Source organism: Odontomachus brunneus, unplaced genomic scaffold (genome assembly GCF_010583005.1).
Source record: "Odontomachus brunneus isolate Ranch 3 - 2012 unplaced genomic scaffold, Obru_v1 Obru_scaffold_025, whole genome shotgun sequence".
Classification (NCBI taxonomy): domain Eukaryota; kingdom Metazoa; phylum Arthropoda; class Insecta; order Hymenoptera; family Formicidae; genus Odontomachus; species Odontomachus brunneus.
This window is the reverse complement of record NW_022639475.1, coordinates 1,786,711-1,807,326: the sequence shown is the minus strand read 5'-3', so window position 1 is coordinate 1,807,326 and position 20,616 is coordinate 1,786,711. Positions and strand designations below refer to the sequence as shown.

General features: G+C 44.0%; 1 protein-coding gene across 4 annotated transcripts in view; it reads right to left on the bottom strand.

Moving 5' to 3' along the window:
* The window catches only part of LOC116842503 (MICAL-like protein 1), a 129,499-nt gene that overhangs the window by 65,962 nt on the left and 42,921 nt on the right, over positions 1–20,616 (bottom strand). The window contains exon 1 of one of the 4 annotated variants that reach the window (XM_032811808.1): positions 2,133–2,625. The exons of the other annotated variants lie outside the window; for them this stretch is intronic. The gene's annotated coding sequence lies outside the window, so the exon portion shown is untranslated. Of the gene's footprint in view, positions 1–2,132; positions 2,626–20,616 lie in introns of those variants that run through there. 4 annotated transcript variants of the gene reach the window in all.

The following is a 20,616-nucleotide window of genomic DNA, read 5'->3' as shown; positions in this document are numbered from 1 at the left end:
ATCTCTGTTACTGTTACGATGTATCGCGACCGACAGACCAATTCGTCTGGACGTTCGACTGCATTAAGGTTCTCGGCCGTGGCCAACTTACTTGACGACGTCAGAAGCGAGAAAATGCGTGTCCAAAATTCCCGCAAAGAAACAAAAGTTGAAATAAAAAGAAATTTTCAAAAAATGATACTTGCACACCTCTAAAATTTCGAACGCTTCCCCGATTGAGTGATATACGTAAACATTACAGTAACTTTAAGTATACTGAATTACGAAATTCAATAATATTAAATCCCTTCTTAGACTGATCAGATAGAATGATGACGAAATGGAAATAAATATGAAAAAAATATGGAAAGATGATAAAAATTTGCTCCAAATAATGTATTATACTAAATGTAATATGATAATATGAGTATAACTTTTAATAAATCTGCTGCCGCATTAATACAACAAAAAAATTTTATATTTTTGTAAGTGTAATTAAAAGCATTGTAAAATTTCTATTATCAATTGTCTCATTTCGTGATAATCATGAAAGTCTATCTGGATTTCCTTTTGCTCTAATAATTAATAAATAATCGTAAAATTAGACATGCAATCTTCTTTTTTCATCTACATTTTTTCATTATCTTGTTACGTTTATTTTACGGATATTTATTAATCGTTAAAATAAAAGGAAAGAGTATTTCAAAGGCGTGCTTATAATCGATTGCGTCATTTTTTGAAAATATATCCTTTTATTTCCTACTCCATAGCAATTTTGGACATGCATTTCCTTGTCTCTGTAGTAGTCAAGAATCTTGAAACTCGATTGAGATAGCCGAAAACAATTGACTGAGTAAAAACTTCTTACAGGATTCTTTTTGTTGTCACAACCTAGATTCGGTCGGATTCCCAGACGACAGAAAATCAGTTACACGAACAGAGTTTTTTCCATGTAGACGGAAACTTTCGATCCTACGCATCATGCTTGACACATTCGTGCATTATAATTGCGTGACAATTCGAGGAAACGACACTGTCTCAAATTACGACGCAATATACTATATACATACAATAAATCTATACATGTCATCTATATATATGATAAATCTATACATCCTTCATTGAAAATTTAAATATCCGTATTTAAAGACCAAAACAATAAAAATGCTCAGGACCAGGAAATATGTCTGTGCATTGGTACTACTATCTTATTTAAAAAATATATAATTTCTTCTACTAAATATATATATATATATATATATATATATATATATATATACATATATATAAAATTGATATAAAAGTATCAAATATTGGATAGCGTACACGTTTTGAAGTTCAAGGTAAGAGAGCATTTTTTTATAGGACTATAACTAATATCAGTCAAGATAAAGGAGTTGCCTCCTAAGTCCAGCAAGTGGCCGGGCGTTATTTACGTTCAGTGTGTGCGCCCGTAGAAAAACCGGTACATATTAGCGCTTCCAACACGAGAACGGGGTGGCGCGGGCAGCCAAGCGCGTCGGGGAGGTCGAGGAGCAATATTCGGCGGTGTTGTGCGTCTCTCTTTCTTCCCCTCCTTTCACGTGCACCTATACTTCACACGCGCGCACACGCGTGCACAGAGGATACCGTGGGAACGGACCCTGGCATAACAGGTAAGTAAGACAGTCGCGTCTTCCACCGTGCGCTCTCGACGCGAGCGAGGTGCGTCGTCCGCGCGCGGCGGACAAAGTGCCGACTTTCGTTGAATTTTACGGACGTTGTTTCGCAAGTCAGCCTTGCGGAGGCTACGGCTCGTTGAGCCTTAGAGAGCACAGAATTGCTGGACGATACGCGAAAAACAAGAAAGCGCGATAGCAATATTTCGAAACGATATGTCAAAGCTCACGCACGGACAAGCGGCAGAACAAGTCGCGGTGACGCAAGGCCGTAATTAGCGCCTTCCGCGAACGACGAGAGAGGATTGCACACGGAGACAAAGACGCGAATATATTTCGAAAACACAGATATCGATCGGTAACATCGAGAATGTGGCGAAAAATCTCGGCGAGGCCGACTCCGACTCGAAACCGCGAGACACTTCGACCCCTTCCCTCTCCCCCTCCCCCTCGTTCGCGCAACGAAAGTTCCGCACCCGCGAGGAGATCCGTTACCTTACGTCACTGCACACGACCCCGCTCCTTTCTTCCGTTCGCCGCTGTCTCTGCGCGTTGTCCACGTCCACGAGCGCCGTTACGCCATTAGGGGCTCGGTCACTCTCGTGCTTCCTACCAGTTGAACGCAAAATTGACAGTTGACCTCGTGCGTCCTGACGTGGCTGTGTGTGCGCGCGCGCGCACGCCCGCGCGTACGCTCGCGTATACACCACGACGCACCACACAACTGCACCAGCAGGCGACGTCCCCTAACCTCAACTGTCCTCCGCTCACGGCGCGACGCGTGTCTTCTCGTGCGGCAGACTCACGCCTGCTCTCGCCCGTACCTTCCCGGTTATTACACTCTCTCGGGAGTGGCCGTGCTCGGCCTTTCGTGGTCGCGACGTGCAGTCAGAGAGGAGCGTTTACGTCGCGCGTACTACCAACAGCGGAACGTCTCGTTGCTTTCACGGCGCGCGCGCGGTGCCGCGACTGAGACGCCGCGTGCGGCGTGCTCGGTTTTACGTGGCGGCCGCCGCCGGACCACGGCCGTCCCTCTTCCACTCGCTCTCGCTCTCGCACTGCGTGCGTGTGCCCTGCCCGCAGGACTAACTCTGTGTGTGAGCGAGCTATCCGAGTGTTGCATACCCGGTCACTAAACGGCGGCCGCACATTTTTCCGAATCAGCAGTTGTGCAGCGCTCCTGCTTGTCACAATTGAGAGGCACTGCCGATGCGTTCGCGCTGCAATCAGTCAATGAAGGGACGTATCTAAATCTTCCAACCCACAAGTTCGTAATTTAAACTAAGGCGAGGTAACCATATTTTTATTGTTCTGTTCTCTTTCAGCTGCACTGCTGAACTAGTGCAATAAGTTAGAGTGAGAGAAAGTATATTTATTTCACTCTAACTTATCGCAGTAGTTCAGCAGTGTAGCTAAAAAGAACAGACCACATGTTATGTTAATCAAATTTATTTTCATATTCTATACTGTCGCTTGAACTTCTGCCATGATTGATTACAACGCGAACGCGTCAGCAGTATCTCTTAAGGGGATGCTGAAGTCGATGACGAGCTCTCGAAAGATATGGATAACGCAGAGATGATCGTCACTAATATCACGCTATCCTTTTTGTATTTCTTTGGTCTGTTCTTTTCAGCACTGCTGAACTGGTGCAATAAGTTAAAGTGAGACAAGTATATGTTGTCTCACTCTAACTTATTGCACTAGTTTAGCAGTGCAGCTGAAAAGAACAGACCACTTGTACACACATAAATGTATGTGTTGTTTTGTTTTATCAGCGATGGTAAACCTAACCACGCATGTGTAGAAATCTTTCTGCAAGATTTTCGAATATTCTTAAGCTTCTGAATCCTCATTAAATTAAGCATTGTAACTTCATTGGAAAAAATATGTGGCCACTGTTTAGTAACCGAGTTGTACGCCCATGCGAGACGAGGCACGTTTCCAACGTCGTCTCGCGTCTCCTTCGAGGAGCCCGACCGGTAACGATCGCTGTGTTATCCTGTACTGCGTGCAGGATCAGTAAGGGCACGATCCACTTGACGCTGCAAACGCTTCGAAACGCCGTATAGATCAATCACAATCTCCCTTTACGTGCACCGGAGCGTCTGCAGCCCCAAACGGATCCTATTTTAAGAGAATCATTAATATCTATTACGGTTTGCCGATTTCGTTAGTCCAATCCGTGGATGTATATACATTAGCCGGCGGGAGCCGGTAACTCCGAGTAGCATAATGTAATTAGGTTATCGGGATAGCCGTGCAAACTCGTTCCTGGGCATTCCCGTAAAGCTGTCGCTGGGACAGATTGCTATTCTGATTATACACTGTTTCCCACGTTTCTTCGAATGATTAATCAATAAAAAGTCAATAACGAGAGTTAGAAAATTTTAATAACCTCATTACTATTCTCTACCAATTAATACATTTGCTATTTACATAGGTGCTTCAGGCTGTGGCAGTATTAATTACTTCGACTATTCATATTGAGCTATCTTCTCGGAATTTCGGAATGTCTTATAACAGTTCAAATTTGTTTCTGGACATTAACACGATGCTGTTACAGGGACAGATTGCTAGTTTGAAACATTGTACACCTACTTTTCTTTGGACAATCAATAACGCGTACGGTTGGAGAATTCTAATAACTCGATTAAGATAAAAGTACCAATGCATGGACACGTACTTAACTCTGAACATTCTTATTGTCTTGGTCTTGAAATACGAATATTGAAACTTTCAATGCAAAATATGAATACATATACTGAATATACAAGTATATTCCATGTCAAAAGTTTGGATATTTACGCAAAATAATAGTGTCCAGGCATGGATACTTTCATCTTACGTTGTGTGTCAAAATCATTCTGTCAAATGGCGTCCGACATCTCCGCAGTTTGCTTCCTACACCTGGCTCGACTTGCTTCACTATTCGTCACTTAGCTATTCATGTATCGAAGCGTTCGTTTGGAATCTTGAATTTGTGTGAACAGTGGGTCTCGGGATTTCGGTATCGCGAGGAATTTCCCGAGGTCGTCGTTGGATAAAAAATCGCACTCGTCCGCGTGACAGCTTGCGCCACGGCGCTATGTTGAAATGAGCGCGCGTTATCTCATTATATACGCCGAGAGATACGCGATAATTTATAATTTATTGCTCACCATCTTCGCGCGCGGATGACGTAATGCGACACGCAGAGAGCGCCGGCGAGAGCCAAGTTCATGCATCGAAAGATCCGCACATTTCTGCACGTACGAGCAAAAACGATGTTACAGACGCGGCGTCGCGGCCGTCACGAGAAACGGCGATTTTTTCAGAACGCGGTGCCGCGCGCGCTGCGGGCGAATTCCCACATCGGGGATTCTTTTGTGTTCACGCGAACCGACAAAAACCTGGGCGTGGTGCGCCAGCAGGCCGAAGCCAGGCCAGGTGCTACGAAGCGACGTCAAGCGTCGTTGAATCGACACGCGAAAATAGAGAACAGTTCTCTCTCTCTCTCTCTCTCTCTCTCTCTCTCTCTCTCTCTCTCTCTCTTTCTTTGTACAAAAAAAAGGGATCCTCTTTTCAAAGGAGAATGCAAATTCTAATGGACGCAACGCGGAAACCCGTTCCCCGGGCTAGAGAGATTTATTCGAATCGCTTTCGCCATCGTCGCCGACACATCTGCAGTGAACGTGCGGGCGCACGTTGCAGTTCGACGAGCAGCGACACCGACACCACCGCCACCGCCAGCACCATCAGCCGAGCGGAGCGAACGTTTAATCTGTATCCCGGCATCTTGTCGATTCGATCGAAATTCACTTCGCGTGATATTCGTTATCGCGCGGGCGTACGCGAGCGTCCGAATGTAGTAACGCGCGGGACGAAGTGCTGATGGAGCAGAAGGTGATGGTAGTGGTGATGGCGGCGGTGTGTTGCGGCGGTAGTAGTGGCGGGTGAATCGTTGCCGTAAATCGCTCACGTGACCGGCAAATAAGATTCTAGGCTATCGATCGCGTCGCGCTCAATTATAAATCCCCTGCGTTCCTTCGCGCGAGACAATCGATCGATCGCTGGCGGCCAGACGGCCGATGCGCGTTCGTTTGTTGTTAGTCTCGCGCGCGCGTCAATGCTCCCGCGGTGCTAATCGTTACCACGACGCGGAGTAGAGTCCAGTCACCGTCCGTTTCTGCATTAAACACGCGCGCCCCCTTTTATTAACATCGTCCCGACGGCACCGAAATAACCGAACGAGCAGTGATGTCGATTCCGGACACCAGACTGCCGGTCATTTCAAGTTTCATCTTTATTATCGAATTTTTGACGATCGCAAATTACGAACGAATGCATTGTAGATTCGCACACAGCAAAATTGCATTATCCTCGATTTCCTTCTTTGAATAATAAGATGACCAGACGTCTCGTTTTTCCCGAGACAGTCCCGGTTCTCCATCCTATGTCTCGGATTTTTTCGCACGCTATCCGTAGGACGCCGAATTCAGTCCAACTGTCTCGGCTTAAAGAGAATTTTTAAAGTCCTTCAAAACAAAAAAAATGTTCTGCAAAGAAAATGCATAGCTCTAGTAAGCGTAGCAGTTTTGTTTCTTCTTTTTTATTTCAAGTAAGGACAACAGTTTTATCTTGGCAATAGTTTCTATTTTTACTATATACAGTAGACTTTCATTGTTGTTAAATTATTTTTCATATATTTATAAGTAAAATATTGTCCCATATATAAAGTGTCATGAAATAGGGACTGGAAAATCTGGTCACTTTACTTTTAAGTAATAGTCATCTTCAACAAAGAATATTTTTTTGATAGTGGTCTATTATTTATAATATATTTATGTAATATATTTGTTTAAATATATATTTATAATTACTTGTAATATTTTTATCTTAATTCAATATTCTTGATTGAAATGCTAAGCTTACTAGGATTCGGAATATATTTTGAATAAATTTAATGCTTGTGACAGATTCGCGGATATATGAGATACTTATGAGCAAGCTTATGAAATACTTGAAGCAAGTAACGTTTACTTGAATGCAGTATTTTTCTGTATACACTATTGTCCCCGTGTCTTTCGAGTATTACTCGGATATGCGGCTTTATTTTTCATATTTCCTGATTATCTACTCACCTAACGAATTTGTGGTACAAATAACACAACTTTAAAGCGTTATTACAAGTAACACACGCGAATGCATTGTAAAGTCGCAACTACTTACTATCCAGATTATAACGACAGCATCAGTCTACCAATTCCAATTCGCAGACGAGACTTCCTTTCGCAAGGTGTATCCTTCGGAATCGCACGAGCGTCGTACGTGCCCTTTCGCGTATAAGGTGTCGCGGCCTTCGGTGATGCACTCTCGAATGCACCTGAGATCGCGAATCGCGACGGTAAATCAACTGGGAGACCTTCCCCAGCCGGGCGCGATCGATAAGAGCCTCTATGCCGCTCTAATTCTCGCCAGCGGGAGCTCTTCCGAGGCTCTTCTCGACGATTCCTGCGTCTCGCCACCCTCGCGAAAACCAGTGGCCTCGCGTTTTGATGTCGCGAGAGAGAGAGAGAGAGAGAGAGAGAGAGAGAGAGAGAGAGAGAGAGAGAGAGAGAGAGAGAGAGAGAGAGAGAGAGAGAGAGAGAGAGAGAGAGAGAGAGAGAGAGAGAGAGAGAGAGAGAGAGAGAGAGAGAGAGAGAGAGAGAGAGAGAGAGAGAGAGAGAGAGAGAGAGAGAGAGAGAGAGAGAGAGAGAGAGAGAGAGAGAGAGAGAGAATCGTTGCAAACTCGTTCCTGACACGATGCCCTAACTTCCACTCTCGTTCACGAGAACTTTTATTTTGCTTTTACTTCCGTTTTATACGAACGGTGACGCGGTGCCAAGTGATCCTGTCAATCGCGTTTCACCGCGCAACATACATTATAAAAGGAGATCAGTGATAACAACTCAAATCGAGTCAAACGGGATTCAATTACAGGGAATTACGCGTGGCAAAGTGACTGGCCGAATTGTCTCAGCAAATTTCGTGCTTAATATGCGATAAACACTCTTAATTACAGTAATTTTATAGCAAGTCAAACGTGCACATAATAACATCTCGAAATAAATATAATAATTTCGATCATAATTCCCCTACATGATCCAGGATTACTGGAAAATTTCGTTGTAATTCTTTTTACGATATTTCCTCTACGCAGGAAGTCGGAATTCCTGCTTCAATTTATGGAGCTGACTCGATTTTTCCTCAACTCGACTCAATATCTGTGCAAGAAAATTTGCGCGATCCTGAGAGACAGAGAGAGAGAGAGACTCAGTTTTTTTCACCTTCCTGCCTTTCTTGTTCAGTGCAGAAAATTGTCGTGCGGCGTGGAGAACTTGCTGCGCGGTGACGTGACCGTGATCGGGAGCGTGTTAGTGGGCGCTTAAGGCGAACAGCTCGGCGCGAAATCGAAACGAGGTCGATTAGCCACCCGGACGGGATAACAAGGCTAACGCGAAAACGTCATTTATCCGTAAATTCAGGGCGACTCGTATTGTAGTCCGCGCTGAAGACGAACGCGCCGCGTCGCGGATAAGTCGCGCGTCTCTTTTTCGTGCCGGCCACTCGCGGGGAGCGACGAAGAAGTCGCTACAAGGTAGTTTTTGCAAGTGCTCGCCGGTTTCCCGCGGAGAAACGACGGCGTGCACAAAGCGACGGGGAGACACGATGATGGTGAGGCGGTATCGCGCTTTCTTGAGCCAACAAGGAACCGCAATTCGCGGCCCGGATTGAGCTCGCTTACTCACGCGCGATACTCGCGCGAAAGCGACGCGTGGGAGTCGCTCACGCCGCTCGTAATTTCACGCAATTGCTCGGATACTTCGTACGCAATTCCGCCCATTTAGCGACTCGCTCATTAGACCCGCGGCCACTTAACCCTCGTCGACAATTCGACGGAGGTTAATTACATCGGTTCCTGGCTCCATTTGCGTCGCAGTCGACGAAGAATACCCACACATACACACACACACAAGTGCATACATACGCAAACCGGGACTGTATAGCGTCGTAACTGTGATCGTAGACCTCCTTCGGGACGCGAATACCGTTCGGTTGAAATTAACGAGATACAGCAGCATTGAATATTATAATTCGAGGTGCCTCGCAGGTGTCTTTCGCGATGCCGCATCACCGGCACGGATCGATCACACCTATTCGTGTGTTCGAACGTTCTAATTCCTACGCCATAGTTATTTCAGATGCTCTAACGATTCTCCCGCTCATCCTGCCCGGCATGCAGTTCCTGGGCGGCGCGTACCGTATCGATTTAATCGGAGCACGAGAGAAATTTCGGAAGATTCCGTATGTAAAGCCTACGTCGCGAAATCTTCTTTCTATTTTCGAAAAAAATAAGAAGATAAGAGAGACAAGGAGAGAGGGAAAGAAAAAAACACGGAAAAAATAATTCCGTTACTGTAACTCAATTTTCTGTTATCTGGGAAGTCTTGTTCAAATGAGTGCAAATGGATGCTTTGTTAACGTGATACATGAGTTTGGGATGGTTTTAGTAAGTTAAATATAGGGATAAAGACAATTATGTAGGAATGGGGAGCGTAGATAGTGTAAGTGATGAAAAAAGTGTAAGTAGATAGTGTAAGTGGCGAAAAAAGATAAAACAGTAGAATTCATGGCATAAAATGCATAATAGTTTTGATGTCATAAAGATCGAGTGGTTAAGCAAGTTTAAATTAATATGATAATGCAGAGGAATCAATAAAAAATGTATAATATAATAGATATTAGAAAACAGAATTACACAAAGATTGGAGGAAGAAGAGGGTACAAAAAATGAAGAAAAAAGATTTAGTCATCGAATAGAGGATAAAGAAGCAAAATAAAGGCATACGCAAGAACGATGACACAAGACTAATGGGATAGGTGTGCAAATAAGAAGACTTGAGTATAAAGAACAAGAAGAAAAATTATAGAATATGGAAAACTTTTTCTTGGTCATATAGATTGAAGGATATATAAAGTTGAAGGATATATAGAAAGTGAAGAAATAACACAGAGGAATCACTCGGTGAAGTTAGTAGAAAATATAAAGTGAAATACAATGAAACTAACAACAAGATATGGAAGAAAATCGGGGGGAAAGGGGATGAAGAGGAAATAAGGAGAGCACTGAAGAGATCAGATAGGAAGAGTAAAGATAAAGGAACAAGTGTGTACAGCTGAAAAGAAGGACAGAATTTGGAATATTGTGTAAGAACTATATGGTACCTGTTGAGTAAAATAGGAAAATGCAATTAGACGTGATAGATAGAGAGACGATGTAGCTAGTGTAAAGGTTAGGTGGAAATTAGGAAGATCGTGAAAGGAGATTACAAAGGCATTTAATTAACAAGGATATTGCGAAGTCAATTAGAGAGAGGCAATGTAACTATAGAGATATTAGCAACTACATAGATGGAAATAAGGAATGGATGGCTGTATGTAGTTAAGGGATATAATTGTAAACCAAGTTCTCCCTTGTTAGTTATATGCAAATTGAAGGAAAAAACACTGATACTGATATCTGGAAACTAAATAAAAAACTCTATTGTAGGAACAGAAAGATTTCTGTAGGAGGTTTCTCTCAGCCATTACTCTCGGTTACCTCAACCAAGTTTTAATGCAGCTGAATGTTCAGACGAATGTTTTCAATCATAGTAACAGAGATATTATTTCTCGTCAGCGAATTTTTTGTCTGGCTCTGATTCAGTTACACGAACGGAAGGTTTTTTTCGTGCAAAGAGAAAGAGAAATGGTTGATCTAACTAAAATTATAGTTATTTTTTAACCCATACATAAAATCCCAAACATTTTTTATTATTCTAACACAAAAATGGTAGCAGTAACATACATATAATCACTTAACATTATAGTGGAAGTGAATTAAAAAAAAAAAATTATTTTCTTCAGCAATTTATAGTAATTATTGCTTCTCTGTGTGATTACAGCTACAAGTACCAGATATTTTTTCTCAGTGGAGAAAGACTGGATATCTCGCTCGTGCGCGAGCACAGGAGGAATCGACTTCTTAATACCTTCGATAATTGATAAAAGTTGCTTTCTATACCGGTCTAGAGAAAATTAAATGGACCAACTCGACCCCCGTACCGCCCAGATTCGAAAGCGCGAACGTTAAGGAAGCACAGACGAGACGATAAAAGTAATTAACCTGGCCGATAACGCCAGCTTCGCGGTCGAGTGGATTCATTAAACGTCCGATCGTCGCGAGACGATATGGCATCCTTAATTATTGTCTCGCGCATATAGAGCGCTACGGAACAATTGCGCTCTCTTTCCTCGATCGTGTCTAATGACAGCTCGGGGAGTCCGACTGAGGGCCGACGTTTAAACATTTTTCTCGTGCTGGTTCCGTCGTCGATGTTGACGAGGAAGAATGCTCAACGAGACATCGTGAATAGAAACGAGCGTTCGACGAGTGAAAGCCGACGCAGTTGAATTTGCAAACGGGTCGTCGCGATGGCATGCACGTAATTCGTTCGTGTGCATCCGCAACATACGGAACATAAGTCGTCGTCGTCGTCGTCGTCGTCGTCATCGTCGCCGCCGTCGCCGTCGCCGTCGCCGCGCGTTTTACTGATGCATTCGCGCGCACAGTCGCCAAGAGATTCGATCGATTCCACCGTTCGTTATTTCCCAACGAGCGAGGACGAGGAGCTTCGACTCGGCCAAAATATATTAGCAACGTCGCCGAACCTCGTTAACGGCACTAATGGACTTTTTGGGAAGGCGAGGAGCTACCATATGCCGTGGAGTCTTGGCGACCAAGTGCAAAGCTACCGACGAGGAGCAACCCGTTCGCTCCTCAAGATTCGCTCGACAACTCGGAGTATTGTTAGCTCGTAACTTCTGAAAGGTCACCGAAGAGACGAGCAGACACGCTCCGCGGAAACGTCGGTAGAATCGATAGTAAAAGGCAGCGGGTCTCTGCACGCGCGCGGCCTTCCCGCTCTATCGTCGCTGCGCAAAAACCACCGTGTTCCCTATCGGCGTTGTTATAGCCATCGTACAAATGAACAAACGAACGAACGGCCAACAGCGGCAAATCGAGTCGCCGCACCGCGTATCGCTGCGAAGAAATTTTCGTGAGAATTGTGTGAATAAATAACATTCCCCACTAAATCAAATCAAATCTAATTTAAAAAAGTGACAGATTAGATAATTATAGAAATTAAATTATGGATTATATACATCGTGTTGTAAATAGATTATGAATTGTACGCACACAGAAAATCATTAAGGAAAGCGATTACTTAGATAATTTTCTTTCTTTTAAGTAATGATTATCTTCTGCAAGGAATATTTGCCGGATAATAGTCTTAAAATATACTTGTCAGAAATTTTAAAATAGCTCATTATTATGTTATTAATAATTATTAATAATTATTACTATTATTATGTTAATTATTATCTAAGAGGAGAATTTATTCTCTTTACAAGAATGTTATAAAACTTGATCGAAAAAACAGTTGCAGGTTGTTTTAACTTAATATATTCTTGAAATATTACATTTAATAGGATTTAGAAAGTTTTAATTTAATATTTAATTTAATTTCATGAACTTATGATAGATTTATAGATATACAGTGAGGAAAAATATTTGATAATTTGTTTGTGATATACGAAATTTATTTTTACAAAATACAATTCATTTTTGCAAATAAACTTTATAGCCCACTAATAAATTTCCAATTAATTTTTTTCTTAGAGAGAGTACATAAATCTATGAAATACTTGAAACAAATAACATTTACTTGAATGCAAGATGTATTTTCCCGTGCGTCTCTCTCTACACGGAGAAAATATCACAGTAAAAATTGTAATAAAATTTTTGTAATTTTGGACCAGAATTACGACAGAAATTACTATTGTTATTGTATATTTGTTTAAGAATGTTATATATGTTTGACATTTTTCTACAAAATTATTGTAATTATTGTACTTGAATGCTTTTGTATCGTATATGAGGATCAGAAATTCACTGTTTTTATATTAATTTTTACCATAACTTCAATATAGATCAGCTTTATAAAACACAATTTATAATAATCAAAATGTACAATAAAAAATACATGATGTTAACGTAACTTTTACCATAATATTTTCCGCGTATATAATGAATTATAAATAAATGACATTCAATCGGCGCGGGATAGCCCGAATTCGACTCGAAAAAGGAATCAAATCGAACCGCGTGCCACCAGCAAATTGAAGGGACCCGTAAGCGAGGGGATCGCGTCGTAATGAAAATTTCTCTCATAATCGCGCCCGAATGGCTTATCGATAGCGGGCGGTAATAGAATGTGCTTGGCATATAAGAAAATGGCGGGGGCGGCTAAAGACCGAGAAATACGATCGGCCGACGTCGGCGCCGAATCTGATAAGCCTAATCGCGGCGCAACGAAAAGCCGCGAATAAATCGAGTGCTTGCACTTGCGTAAGGCTGTACGGCGATAGATAAAGACATGCATTATTCCGCCGAGCGAGCCCACCTGCGAAAGTCGAGAGGCGCGCCCTCCTCCCTTCCCGAACACAACGTTCCTCGGCTCTCGAGAGAGCTTCCGGAGAACCCAATAGTCGGAGACTCGTGTGCACACGTATACAAGGTTGGTCGCGATTTTTCCAAGGATTCGCGCGAGAGTGCATCTCGCGAACCGAAAGCGAGCCGCACGCACAGCTAGGCTCGCAGAGGAGCGCGGCTGTCGAGAGTGCGGCCCGTCCGGCTTTCTCTACTTAATCGATCATGCGTCGTAACGCGGCGCGGCTATAGCCCGATATAGTTGTCCTGATTCTATCCGTGTTCCAGCGCGCATAATTTATTAAGGGCTGCTGCTTGGGAACGCGAAACGTACCCGAGGAAGTGATCGACCGGCCGGTCGGCCGACGAATAGGATCGTTATCGCGGTCGATTTCTATGGCGTCGTTCACGCCGCGAGAAATAGAGCAAACCGGAACGTGCGTTGCAACAAAACCGAGCGCACGCGGCTTTCTACTCCGCCTTCGAATACACACGACGTCACGGATGCCCGACACATTCCCTGGATCGAGAGTTGCGGGATTTTCGGCTTTATGCGTGTACGAATAAGATTGAAATCTTTGCAATTAACGCCATTATAAATCTATCGTTATAATCAGAGTTACTTGTGCGATTTTCAATCTCAAGTATTATGTGTAAGGTTCAAAATAGAGTATAACCTTTGATCCGTAAATTTCAGGGCATTCATGACGCCGCGTGTACGTCCACGCGCGCGCACGCGAACTTTGGTCTCGAAAAGTACTCCGCAGTTTTCGCATGTTTTCGTGATCCCAGATAGGGTATACGTAAATTCGGCAGCAGCTTTATACTAATCGATTTATGAAAGTTGCGTCCCTTATGAGCGGTTCATACACAGAGAGACAAAAAAGTTTATGATATTGGATGATAGAAATTTAACGATTATTAAGTAAACCTATCCAAAAGGTACACTCCGATTTCTTTCTAATTTGGCACAAATGTAGCAGTACAAAATATATGTAGGTCATATTTTTTCTTTTGGGCCACTTTGAATTTCACGGGCAGTTTATAGCTTGTGTTTATAGCTAATGTTCTCATTCCTATCAACAAATGCAACAAAAATGCATAAGAAATAAAATTGAATTCAAGATACAGTTAAATAATTTTAACAAAATTGGCATAGTGAGACGGATCATTTTAAATTTCTTTAGCCGAGATTCCAACCAAAATATTTCAAATCTGTGCTAAATTAGTCAAAAATGGTTCGAATCTCGGCCAAATCGAGAGAAATCCGGCAATTTTAATTAAAATTTTAGCAAAATCGGTATAGTTGAGACACGAACCATTCTAAATTTCTACAGCTGGGATTCCAACCAAAATATTTTAAATCTGTGCTAAATTAGCCAAAAATGGTCCAAATTTCGGCCAAACTGAGAAATTATTTATATAAATAATTTTTTTCAACTTTTTAGATATTTTGTTTAAACATTTTATTATTTATACAAGTAATTTTATTTTATTATTAAATTATTAGCAAATAAAAAACCTATATCTTGTATTCAATTTTATTTCTTATGCATTTTTGTTGCATTTGTTGATGATAGGAGTGAGAACATTAAAAAGCTATAAACTGCCCATAAAACTCAAAGTGGGCCAAAATGAAAAAATATTACCTAAATATTTTTTTTACTTCTATATTTGTGCCAAATTAGAAAGAAATCGGAGTGTAACTTTTGGATAGGTTTACCTGTAAGTCAACATACAATATATTTGTCTGATAAATATAATTGAAACAACAGTTGTAAAGTTTTCATCATTGATTATCTCGTGTCGTGATAATCATGGAAGTCTATCATGGGCGCTCTCGGCTCTTTTTCTCCCTTCTTCTTTTTTCGATTCGCGTTTTCCGTTGAGATTTATCGCCGTTGCTCGCGGCGGCAGCAACGAGGAGAGGCGAAACTTTGCGAGAGAAAAAATGTAAAAAGGAAGCAAAAAAAAATAAAAGGGGAAAACACAGAGCGATTCCGCGCATGCGATTCGAAATTTATTATTCGCCGCGTTTTCACCTGTTCTCCACTGTCCGACCTGAGGTATTTTTCTTTCCCATACCAATTGTTGACTCGTCTCCCGTTCGTACGGTGCCGCCCGGTACGTTCCGTTCCGGAAGTGAATTGCGAGGACCATTGTGTTGCGCTTTCGCGTGTTCCGCATAGTCGGCGACACTTATTACCCGATATCGCGTACACACAACGATGTTGCTGCACGATCGTCTGCAGTACGTCATTACCTTACTCTCTTCCATCCTGAGTACTTTTACGGGCGGAAAATAGCAACCGCGAATGATTTCACCAAGACGCGGCAATAATTCAAGTTTAATGAAGGAGCTCGCTCATTGTATCGAGGGTGGAAGTTGAGAGAGAGGAAGAGAAAGGGAGAGGGAGAGAGATAGATAGAGAGTGAGAGAGAAACAACGCGACAATGCATAATGTCCGTGTTCGTGTATTCCATGAGCGCATAACTTCGGATGCAATTATTTCGGAAGTGTTCTTGCCGACGAGGTGTAAGTTCGTTGTAAATTAACTTCACTATTGTCGTTCGCGAGAGAGAGACAGAGAGAGAGAGAGAGAGAGAGAGAGAGAGAGAGAGAGAGAGCTGCAGAGACAAGAGGAAGAAAGAAAGATAAACTGTTACGCAACATGACCCTGCAACAACGGTGGACGAAGTGACTGTGACAGATGACGACGACGACTACAACGACATTGATAACTAGTCGAACGAGTGAGCTCGTGGTAATTAACGTACAGCCCAAGAATCGCAAACGCGCGCACTTACGCTGAATCGGCCGATAATCGATCAAGATGGACGGGATTCGATCACTATTAACGCGACGTGTCGAAGGCATCGTTGCGCTGAACCGACGGCGGGAAAGAAAATCTGGCAGAGGCGGGGATTAATTAAATTCCGAAGAAGTAATAACACCTCTCTCTCTTTCTCACACACACCCACACACACACACACACACACACACCACATCATCCGCGCGTTCCCCAGACATTGGGCAAAAATGGGTCAAGCGCGAAAAAATCCGAGCGGATCCACACTTCACCCGCGACCATATTCGCGCGTTGTTATGACGATTTTCAGCGGCGCTTTTTACGGCCGATTACGTCCCGCGTGGGTGTTCCCGACCGCGATACTTTATTTCATCGCGTCGTACCAACGCATCCGAAGTAAATGTTCTCGCGAAATTTTGATCCTACTCTCGATATTCGATATGTAACGTCTACTTTGATACTCTGAAACCTATATCAACTTCCTTTGAGTCTGTTTGACCTATTAACTTTGGCGGAGGACCTCTTTAGAACCTACACTGAGAGAAGAGATATGTAAGAAATAGTAAATTTTTATTCGTTGGCTGCTAATAACGTACTAATTCGCAACTTATCGTACTGATATAAAATATTTTCTAAATAAGGAAATATGTACACTTTCTTAAAAATCTTCAGAGAACCTTGACTTTTCGTGAAATTGTGCTATTTAAATAAAATGCTTATGCTATTTAAATAAAAGAATCTAAAAGAATCTAGAATAAAAGAATCTCTTAAATAAATATGTTATCAACACCTCTCACAAAATATTTACTATTTTTCAGATCTTACTATTTCTTCTTTCAGTGTGCAAGTGGCACTTTGTGCGTTTTCTGTCATTTGGGGATACTAAGTAGAACTTTAGTTTACATGTTTACACACACTGATCGTGCGGAATAAATGTTGGAGAGTTCAGGTCCAAAGGAGAGTTAATAAAATTTCAACTGGGGCTCGCACGGCGATAAGGTAAGAGGTGCGTCGAGGGATTCGCGAGAGAGAAAATTCACCCGCGAGTCTCTCGTCCGCGGATTATTCATCGAGTGCACGTCGTTCCCGATCGTATTGTCTGTTTCATTAAAGGGATCCTCGCTTTAAAGGGAACTAGAAGAGTCGGAGGGACTCGGCGAAACGGCTACGGTTACGATACTCATAATATTATCGTCGTGGATCTTGTTGTTTTAATCGTAATGCAAATGTACCCGAGCGTCGTTCTCTGTCCCGGAGTTTCTCTACTCCTCGGAGAAGACTCGGCTCGCGCGACTCATCGTCGTTCCTACGACGGCAAAATGGAAAGAGACGTTCGGTCGCGCGACGTTGAGAGAATCCTTAATCCTTCTCCATGCGGCGAGAGAAGCGCGGCCGGATTTTTAACAAGGCCCCTTTGATCTTCCGCGTCTTTCGATCGGGCCGATAAACGAGAGTTAATCGACCATGGATATTGTAATTTCCAGCAAGTTCTATTTTGTTGTAAATTATCGACCGCGCGTTCTTCTTTTGGAATATTCAGAGCCGCGCGCGCGCGCGCGCGTATATGTACGATTGCCACCGCAAATAATTATATTAAATTACGAATGACCAATTTGAATTTCATATGAGCCTCGACGAATGCTATCGGTCGATCCTCGCGGAAGAGAGCCGCGCGTCCGGCGGGAAATTAATCCCCACCAATTACCGATCACGATCGATCGCTTCGCCGGAGTGCGCAAGAATTCATTAATTAAGATCCGTCTCTTCCCATACATATATACATATCTCTCTCCCCCCTTCCCTTCTCCCTCCCTCCCAATCGAGTGAGTCTTGATTCAGCTGAAACGTCGATAGCCACGAATGGACTGTCACGTCCGGACGGACAGCGTGCCCGGGACTTCGTTACGTCTCATACAGGGTGCTTCCCTTTTTCCGATCTACTTTTCATCCGCAGACTCTCGATCGAACGTAGGCTGATGGAAAACGATGGAAAAAACACCGTGGAGACTCTATACGGAGAAATGTTTCAGTATATCTTGAAACATTCGCATCGTAATTTTCGTTATGAACGCAGTACGATGTAACTACAACTTGTATCAAGTGAAATTGCAAGATTTCTTCCTTCCCGCAATAAAACTCGGTTATTCTGTGTTCTGCAACAAAATAGTCGGGCAATCACAATAATTTCGTGATAACAAGTCGAACGTGCATCATATTTTTCAGTAAATACATAGCAACTTGAGTCGCAGTCAGTATGATAGACAACAATTTAGTTGCAATTTTTACCGCGATACTTTCTCCGTGCATACGTTGGTCGGAAACTGTGGCGATATCAAACTATGAGAAAATCTGACGATTATCTGCGACGATAACGGCCGACCATATGTGTCGTAAATTAATTTGCGACGCGTATGTTAGGTTTCCGGGGTCTCCCGGTTGCTTTGTGATCACGGATGTACGTGTGTGTGTGGGAGAGTAGGCGCGCGCAAAATTTCCAAAACGTGCCAAGCCCCGGCCATGACTAATTCTTCCTTCGCGCGATTCCGCCCTCAACTTTTATTATCCCGGGCGATCCCGACGACGTTCCCCGTGAAATTCCGGCGCGTGCTCATCTCCCGTTTTCTGCGACTGACTTTTAAGCCCGTGTCACACTGTGGATCGGAAACTACGGACTGCAGATCGAAAATTGGAACTTGATCAATTGGAGCAAAGCGAGTCGAGACCGAAGTTGATTGATTCGTCGAGATCTTATCTTCAATCCGCGATCCTCCATCTCCAATCCGTAGTGTGACACGAGCTTTACGGTGATCAGCCCTTTTCTTCCACCCGCGTGAACTCGCGTCGGCGTAGAGTCGCGCTTCTCTCTTTCACTTCTCCGTCAAAAGGCGAAAGGGAACGGCCCCGTCTATTCGCTCTAACGCAATAACCGATCCCTAAACCGTTCGATCTCACGGCGATATGATACGGTGCGCGTATGCTTATAAATATCGCAACTCATGACTTACATTACTCGGTAATATCTGCCGAGACTTAGTCCGTCTCCTCCTCCCACTTGCGTCGCTCGATGCATATACATAGACGGTAATGCATAAAGTTATCTCGCTGTTTAAATTATGCATTATATACGCGTCGCGCGTTACAAAGTTGGAAAAGCCGTCGAAAGTTCCATGAAAATGCCGTTCCTTTAATGACGCGGCGATTAATGGCGCGAAAATGTCTCTCTGCTCTCGCGAGTCACCTTGCGAGACACTCGCAATTAGTCGAGCGGTACGTCAAAAGCGCGCGCGCGCGCGCGCGGATAATAATGCAACAATAATAACGAGCGGCAACTTTGTCGGTGTACCGGCGGACGCAGCGAGGAGGGATCGGCAGTAACAACAATCGCTGGCTGCTGGAATCGTGTCTGAAATAATGCGCGTACGCGACGCGCGCACAATTATATGCATATTCGTCCGTCCGCGACACGCAAGCGTTTCCTTTCCGTCGGCTCGGTCACGCGAGTAGAGGAGAAACGAGAGAGACGGCCGAACGGCCGAAAAAACGACTCGCTGTCTGCGCGTTCTCGCTAAAATTGCCGCTACACATTCGACGTCGAGAGAGGAAATAACGGGTGGCCTCCACAAGTGGTGGCGGTGGTGGAGGAGCGAGGACTACATCGGGATTCGCACAAAGGACAAGCGGTCACGAGGCCGAGTGCAATCATTTCAGACACGCGGCAGAAAATGGGAACGGTTGACACAACGGGGCGCGCGTCTACGCGAGTAGTCGGGGGTGCGGAGGACAAAGAGTGGCGGAGAAGGACGAGACACAGGACGAGCGACGCGACGCGCGCCGTCTCATCGCGCCGGGTGATCAAAACACGAAGGACAAGGCGTCGGAAAAACGGGGAGGCCGACCCCCTCGGCTCGCGTGCATAACGGCTCGCGGCATGAATTAAACATACGCGATCCGCCGGAGGTTAAGGCGAATGCCGCGGCAAGGCGCACAGGGACGACGAGGGGGCGGGAATGAAAAGACGTACACCGGCGAAATTGGAGTTGGACGACGGCAGGAGGGGAGAGACGAAAGGGAGAAAGAGGGAAGGAAGAGAGGAGCAGAGAGAGCTCGTATCTGTCAGAGGCTTCGGGCGCTGCGGTACTTTCGGGTTCTTCGATAATCTCGCGCCAACGTTCACTTGAATCGAACACATACAGGACGATCTATGGGCTGTAAGGAGAGAAGGAGAGGAGGAGCGGGAGAAGAGGGGCGGCAGAGGGTGGATATCGATGCCTCGACATTGAAACCGTCGTCGTCGATCTTCCCGTCTCGTCTGCTTTCTGGTATATGTATCGATGCTATGGGCAAAGTTCGCGCGCCAAGCATCCCCTACGCGTATATATCATCCCCAACTAGCTGCTCGCAGCGTCCAGTCCTAAAAGCGCGTGCGAGCCTGCCCAATGACTGGAAAGACAATGGTTGGAGTTTACGAGGCACGAAGACCGCCTGGAACTTCGCCCCGACATCGAGCAGTACGAGGAACTCGAAACTCACCCCTCGACACAGAGAGAGAGAGAGAGAAAGAGAGAGAGAGAGAGAGAGAGAGAGAGAGAGAGAGAGAGAGAGAGAGAGAGAGAGC